General features: G+C 37.7%; 1 long non-coding RNA gene across 1 annotated transcript; it reads left to right on the top strand.

The window, feature by feature from the left end:
* The first annotated feature begins 300 nt into the window (after positions 1 to 300).
* On the top strand, positions 301 to 1,717 carry LOC145582055 (uncharacterized). Its single transcript, XR_014099736.1, has 2 exons — positions 301 to 875; positions 1,515 to 1,717. It is a non-coding gene; the product is annotated as an uncharacterized LOC145582055 (long non-coding RNA).
* The last annotated feature ends 6,655 nt before the right edge of the window (positions 1,718 to 8,372 follow it).

The raw sequence follows: 8,372 nt of genomic DNA, 5'->3' as shown, positions 1-8,372 counted from the left end.
ATGATTGATCAAGAATACTCAAAAGGACTTTACAAGTGCCTTAAAACACTACCACAAAATGTGGAATAAGCAATATACAATACATAACTGTCAACTTGGATAGGAGATCTCTAGAATTATATAGAACGTCTATGTAAGATGAGCGTTTTGTATGTCAAAACTAATAGAGCGCCTCCCATAGTTAACCGTTGTGTTTGATTTTATATTTTTTTTAATAAAAATGTCACTTTACCTATACAACGCCTATATTTGTTAGGCGCTCTATATTATTTATCTATTTTTTAAAAAATAAATGAAAACCTGAAAAATTAACCCTAGCACTGTGCGGGATCCTCTTTCTCCTTTTCCCTTATTCATAGCTGCCCATGCCCTCACATTTCTCCTCTTCATCTTCTAAGGTCCACGTTTTTTCTCTCCTTTCATTTTCTAAATTCTAAGGCCAACCACCAACCATGACCCAAACCACCCGTTGGTTAATTTTCTGTGGGTGTTTGAAGTGGTGAGCGCCAACCTCGAGAAGCAGCTAGGTGGGTTTTGTGGTGGTTATGTCGGTGGGCTAGTTGGTTAGGAAGTCTTTCGTTTCGTTTTAGGTGGGTTTAAGGTGCGTGTTTCCAAGGCCGGGGTTTCCAAGGTTGGTTTCCGAGGCCAGGGCTTCCAAGATGTTGCCGGTTACACCTCGAGAAGCAACTTCACTCTTTCTCCTCATTTGCTCCCTTCACTCCCTCTGATCTTCTAACCCTTACTCTTCCCTCTCTCTCTTCTAACTCCCTTCGTTCTCCACTCTTGTCGACAATGTATCGCAACTCGCACTGCCGCTGATGAGGCAATTTCATTCTTGCTCGGTGCCGCTTCCTCATCCACCAAAGTTTGTTATGGTAATAGTTCATCTCCTTGTCCCTCAGCACTTTTAATTCAAATTTATTGTTATCTTTTTAAAATTTCGTTCTAATTCTCAATTAATTTAGATCTAAAATTCTGATTTTCATTTTAGATGTGGTTTTAATTTTCAATCATATTAGATCCAAAATTTCTGGTTTTCATCTTTTAATTTTTGGGTGTTTGGTGCATCTCTTAGGTTTTTGTGCTCTGTTGTAGTTTTTATCTTTAGAATTTTCATCTTTTGATTTGGTCTTTGCTGGGTCTATGGACCTCATTTAAAAAAAAAATAAATAAATAAATAAATTTGTTGCGGTTTTTATCTTCAGACCTTTTTGGGGTGGTTTTCATCTTTAGATTTGTTCTGGGTGGTTTTTATCTTAGATTTAGTTTTTTTTTCCTTTATTTTTTTGGGTTTATGGACCTTAATTAAAAATGAAAAAAAAAAGATAATTTAGCTTGGTTTTACGCTAATTCTCAACCTAAAAGTGCTATGTTACCTTGTATTGTAAGGGGCTTTGGTTGTAGCAACAACTTTAGAAGTGTTCTTCAAGATTAATTATGAACTAATTGGTTTAATTTGTTGGTTTTAATACTCATCTTTTTCTAAGTTTTTATGTTAATATATTTTTCTATAGGATATGGATACTTGAAGGATGAAGTTCACAAGGTGTAATAAGCTCATTGAGTCCGAAAGTTTGTTTGTTTTTTTTTTTTTTTTTTTGATGATGGTGATGATTTTCTGGTGTACTATAGATTTATTGTATCAAATTCAAAATTAATGTAATCAAATATTTTATATGTTTTTTTTTGGAAAGATTGAAATAAAATATTTCAAGTATATATTGGTGTTTTATTTATCACAGAATTATTATTATTATAAAATTATTATTTTATAATAATAATAATAACAATTTTTGTTAACAAAAAATAAGAGAAAGAGAACTGTTATCTGAGATAGGCGTTCTCTATCTATATGAATATAGAGCACCTACCCTAAGCTAACCGTTCCGTTTTCCTTGTTTTTAATTTACTTCCTACCAAGAATAAGAAGCGCCTATCTTAGATAGGTGCTCTGTATTGGATTAGATATAGAACGCCTCAAAAAGGCGTTATATAGACTTTATAAGGCACCCCACCAGAAGAACGCCTCTAAGGCGTTCTATATTGTTTGTTTTAGGTGTTCTATATTCCCCCTTTTGTGGTAGTGAAAGAGAATTCATTACTCACAAAATTACTGATAAGTTAGAGTAAGATCAACATAATCAAAGGGCTTTGGAAGCTCCTTGAAACTCAGTGTTTGATGTAATAACCCCGTATAGGTGTAGAATTCACCAAAGTTTTGGATTGAATCCTATAAATTTTCTATTGAGTTAGAAATAAACCTAAGACTTACAAGCATACTATTTACTATTAGATAGTAAGGGAATAATGCCTTGTAAGTTAGCTACGACAAATCCAAATTCCAAATAATGGTTAGAGGCCATGAGATTCGAAATAGACTCCATGTTTGAAAATCATGTTTAAAACTTGATTAATTCGCATGAGGGGTGAAAGGCTCATTGATCGCAAATAAGTTTTCAAGGAGAAAACTAACAAATGTGGAAATCTATATGCATACATAGCTAGATTGGTTGAAAAGGATATAATTAAATTCACAGAGTTGATTTTAATAAAAACCTAATCACCAATCGGAATGCTTAAGTCTTTTCGTGGTTATTCTAGCAAAATTGCACATATGAAATATGGCAAAATAGATACCAAAACCGTTTTCCTAAAATCGGATTTTTGAAGTGACCATGAAAATAGTCTAAGGGTTTTGAAAATCTAAATAATGCTAGATTTGAAAGCAAACTCAAGAAATCCATTATGAGATTAAAGGAAGCATTGCATAAAAGAATTGGAACATGTTTTCTCATAATGTTAATAAAAGGATTGGCTTATAAAGAAACATAGAAATTCTTATGAATAAGAAGTTTAGTGGGAGCAAGACTCAATCTTGTAAGGTTCAACAGGAAGTTTACGAACTCTGTTGTAAATTAACTATCAGGGGTCGAGTTGCGGGTGGACTTCCGTTGGAGGTTCTCGTGCGAGCGAGAATTGGAGCTTTCGAAGTAAGAGCTCTTTTAGTGAGCGAAGCACGCACCAAAGGTATTAATCTCTTTCTTAATCTTGTTGTTTAGGTTAATTATGCTTTATGATTATATTTATTGTGAGTGTGGTCTTGGCTCAAGTTTTCTTCCGCGGTGAGTCGGAATCATCGAAACCCAACACTTCTGACTCTAACTGTGCTGCAATCTTGCATGAAATTAGATTGTAGCTCCTACAAACATACTTTCTTTTCTGTGTTTACTCATGAAAATTCATCTTTTGAGAAATACCTGATGATTCATCTTTCTGTTGCAGGTGTCTCTTTACGAAAGTGTTTCTATGTAGTCTGAAACAACACAATGGTGACCCTTAAAGGAGAGGCTAAAATATCTTAGGCTGGAGGACCTTGGATTTGTGATTACCTTGTGCAAGGTTTCAAAAGTCAGAGTGAAGGTATCTACCTACATGCATGCTGCATTACTTATGTCTTTGATGTTGCTGCTTCTGCTTCTGTGCTGCTGTTGGTCTGCTTCGGTGCTGCTATTGTTCTGTGTTTTGAGCTGCTGTCACTTTTATTCTAATGATTTTTATTTTTATTTTTTGGATGAAATTGTAATATAACAACATTTATTAATAAAAATATTTAATTTTATATATTTATATTAGTTTGTTATCAATTTCAGCGTAAAAAAAGGGCAATTTTTTTTATTTTTTTATGGCACAAACGGGAAGCGGTTTGGTCTACTGAACCGCTTTCCATTTGCTTCACAATACACTAGTGAAATGCAAATGGGAAGCGGTTTGGCGCCAAAACCGCTTCCCTTTCACTACAAATGGGAAGCAATTTGAACCGCTTCCCATTTAAAATGTCAATGGGAAGCCCCCTAAGCGCATGCGGTTAAAAACCGCTTGCCATTTACTTTTTTCTACTAGTGTGTCACCTGAGAGAGCCTCCAAATGGACCTCTCAGAGGCTGACACGTGTCAAGTAGATAAGGCTTCTGGAATTGGCGGCCTTCAAGGCCCAAATCCCGAGGCTGCCAAAAACTGGCGCAGCCCAAAATCCTTGGTCATCAAACCCTAGGACAGGGCACACCTTTCTAGGACCCTATAAATAGGGATATTCCCCCATTTATTAGGGCACGTCCTGATCATTACATCATTTATTATTACTCTCGAAAATAGAGAACATCTGATCTTGGAATCCGAGAAGATATTTACTTTTTGCACGTTTTTACTTCGAACCCGTACTAACTTAACCTTCGGAGGCGGACCTCCGAACATCCGATGCTCCATTGTTTTGCAGGTACATACGACTTTGTTGGATCTAGTCTTCGAGTTGTAACTCTCCCAAGGGACACAAAACACCCGAAACACTAACGATATTTGGGATAGTAAAATACGCCAAAGCCCAATTGGACGGATCCTATAAGGTCACACAAAGGGCCTATATCGAGCATTAAATGATGAGGCCATGATGAGCCTCATCCCCTAGGTGGTCGGCCATATAGAGAAGGTTGGAGGGTTTTAGGCTTCCTAACGTAGTCTAACTATAAATCTTAAGTAGACTAGGTGCCTAGGTTTTTGGTAATGCAATTCAGTGATCAGTAAGATCAAACCCGAGTTAGCAAACACGAAACCAAGGCCCTCAAATCTCTCTCTCTCTCACTGCTCTCTCCTCCTCCTCGGCGCCAGTGGTGGTTTGTGCGGTGGTCGGTTGTCCGTTAAAGGTAGTGGTCGCGGTTTTTCCCCTTCACTGGACCAATCAAGTATTGGTGGATGGCTCGTTCAAATCCCGTGGACTAAGTAGAGGAGCAACGCTTTGGGCTGTATTCTCTCCCAGATTTACCGATCAAATAACTACGTGGAGATCACGCTTCAAAGGTATGATTATATGTTTTGAGTGTTATGCATTCGATCCTGGTTTAGGTGCTTATGAATATGATCCATGAATTTCCGCAAATAGTACCTATAAACTCTTATAGTAAGGTTTAACAAGAAGTTTACGAACTCTATTGTGAAATGACTATCACATGCTAGATGCATAGATTTGAAAGTACTTTCGACATTGGACCAAGCAAAAGGCGATACTTAGTATATATTGGGAATTAAGATCTATTTTATAAACTTAATAAAATGTTTAAACGAGTAAAGGAATTTACCGTGTTAAACATGAAGGAATTCTAAGGGCTTTCGACCCATATGTATAAAACAAAGTAAATGTTTGAACTAAGTATAAGCTAGGCAAATACTATGTCAAACAAGAAAGACTCTAGTAGAGACTTTCAACCGTATCACATAACAAACAATTTAGCAAGACTCGGTTAAACTGGATGAGCTAAACGGTCACATGAATGGAATAAAATTTGGAATAATTCTACAATTGAAACTATTTTGGGTAAAAATTACCCATGCCATGTGGACCAACTAGCAGACGACACGTGTCAGCCCAAGATAAGGTCAAAGTGGACATATTCCTATTTGACACGTGGCGCTCCTAGAGTTCGGGAGAAAAGACAACCTTTATGGCCCAAATCCCGAGAAAGCCGCAATGCGGCGCAGCCCATCAAGATTAGGTCAGAGTGACCTAATCAGGGGCACATCTACCGATAATCCTATAAATAGGGAGATTCCCCCCATTTTGGGGGACACCTACAATTTATTACAACAACCCTACATTCCTCACATTAGAGAAAACACCCGATCTCGGAATCCGAGAAGATCTCACCTTTATCTTTTCTGCACCTTTTCATCTTCTACGGCCAATACTAACTTGATCGTCGGAGGCGGAGCTCCCAACAACCTAAGTCTCCGTGTTTTACAGGTACAGACAGCGCCGGACCAGTCTTGGTGACGTAACTTTCCCGAGGGACCAAAAACACCTAAAACATTTGGCGCCGTCTATGGGGAGAGTACCTCAAAGATGGTTCAAGATTATTCTGTAACGCCACTTGAACCCAACCGGCATACGGTAGACGGGGAGGTCCATACGGACTAAGACTCAGATAACGACTATGAAGTAGAAACTTATGTGGCCCTTGAGGGGTCACTCTTCTCTAAGCGCATCCGTTCAAGGGATAGACATGAACGGAGCAATGGGTCAGGCTCCAGTCACCCGAGAAGAACTGATGAAATTCATGACAAGTTTTAAGGGTGCAATTAAGGACCTGATCAACAAGAGGACGGCTGGCTCTAGCAAGGTTCAGTCGGCAAAGAAGACTTCTCAAGTTGAGAGGAGAAAGTCAGTCAGAGAAAGGAAATCTACTCCACATCCAAAAGAGAAGGCCACGCCTGCCATTAACTGGTGCAAGATCCTTCTGCCTCAGACGAGCAAAAGGAAGGTCATCCTAGCTGCATGTTCAGCCGGATGACAGCAAGAAAACCTTCTCTGATGTTGACACGTCATCGAGCATAACCGAAGCCAGCAACTATCTAAGTCAGCCTCTACATCAAGCTTTCCAGACAGCTTCAAAAATACATCTGCATGGAATTATCAATCTTTGCATTAGAGCCATACAGGCAGCAAGTCCGTCGATATTGGCCTGTTAGTTTAGATGAACTACTACAAGAGGGGGGGTGAATGGTAGTAGGTTCCAATCGCGGAACTTATGCGGAAATAAACAATTGAAACGTAAAGGAACTTAAAGCACACAACAAGTTTTACGAGGAAACCATCCAGTGCCTAACTGGAAGTAAAACCTCGGCCCTATTGGGACTTATAAACAAATTCCACTATAATAGGCAACTCTCCTAGTACAACCTATTACACAGACCTTTGCTTTGCAAGTTCCACCACGGACACTTGACTCTATGATAGGACACTTCCTACCAGACCTAAGACACTTCTCAGGACCCTTTTTCTCCCCTTACCTAGGACACTTCCTAGGTGACCCAAGACACTTCTGAGGTTCCTTTCACTCACTGTGCACTCACAGCTACCACTCGAATTTTACGAGATTTCAAACTCATCACTTGCGTGAATTTAAGAGAATTCACAATCTCACCCCAAAATACAAAACACTCAAAACCCTTTTTCCATTACAAGATCTCATTGAATATCCCTAAATACATATCTATGAATAAAGAGATAAAACTAATATATTGGACACTCGAGACCTGTCTGGAACTCACTGGACGTACTGTAACCAAAACCTGATAGGAACTTTGACCAGGAGAACTGACTTAGCTTCGTGGTGAAGGATAAAACCATTAAGCACGACCACTACACTTCGTCAGCCTCAACTTTGAATGAATACTTATGAGCATATTTATAGTACACTCGAAATATTCATTTCATCTTGAAAAAGATAGATTTTCTGAAAAGATAAGTTTAAAAGATATTTTCTAAAAACAAGTTTTCCGAAAATATATCTTTTTGTTCAGAATAAAATCTGTCAATAATAATAAGATAACTTAGCATAAAATCAGCTTTTATTCCAATCTTATCTTTTAGTTTAAAAATACTTTTTAAACAAAATTTATCTTTTTCCAAAAGGGATTTATTAGAAGATAAATATCTTTATTCAGTAAAACCAAATCCCTAAAAGATATGCACGTATTAAGTAAATATATATATCATTAAAACCGACTTTTAACGACGTGCATACTTAAGTTCCTATTAGGTTCCTGAACTCTGACAGTCTCTGAGTTCCTGACAAGTCAGTCACTCTAATTTCATTAACTGTTTGGAGTTCACCTTGGTTCCATATAGACTTGTTCCAGACCGACTTTTATGTCCAACATACTTACATGAATCCTAGAGCAATATACTTCTATTTCTCTGTCTTCATGTTGCTTCTCTGAAACTCTTGTTCTGGAATCCTGTAGTCTTGATATATTCTGGATCTTAGGGTTTGCCCCAGCATTACACCAGAACCAGGTCGTTACACCCGTTTTGAAGTTTCTGTTGAGAAACTTCGGGAAGTTCCATTGCTGGAACTCTTCTTCTGTTCTTTACTTGTCCTCATGGATCTTCCAAAGTTCCTTTGTTCCAGTTCCTACTTCAGCCCTCTACGCTTACTGAACCTGCCAACATCACAACACTAGAAAATCCTTATTAAATGGAAGTTTGCTCAATTCTTAACATCATCATCAAAACCTCATAAGGGTCAACAAGTTGCCCCTTTTTAATGATGACAAACTGAGCAAACTTCTGAGGATAACAAAGTAACTCAGAAGGTTAGTTTTTTCATTTATAAAAACAATAAAGAAAACTAAACTAAATTAAAAGACTCCTACACATACATGACCTATATATGTATAGGATACTTACCTTATGAAGCTAACATATGCAAACACATGTTTACATAGTTACCTTCATGGTTCCTTAGCCATCATCATGCTTATCAACCATAACACTTATCGTTGTTCTTGTTCCTCTATTGCTTATCCTATATTGCTCAAGTT

This window comes from Chenopodium album, chromosome 15 (assembly GCF_948465745.1).
Source record: "Chenopodium album chromosome 15, dcCheAlbu1.1, whole genome shotgun sequence".
NCBI classification, from domain to species: domain Eukaryota; kingdom Viridiplantae; phylum Streptophyta; class Magnoliopsida; order Caryophyllales; family Amaranthaceae; genus Chenopodium; species Chenopodium album.
Note: the sequence above shows the minus strand (reverse complement) of the source record. Positions and strands in the feature narration are given on the sequence as shown.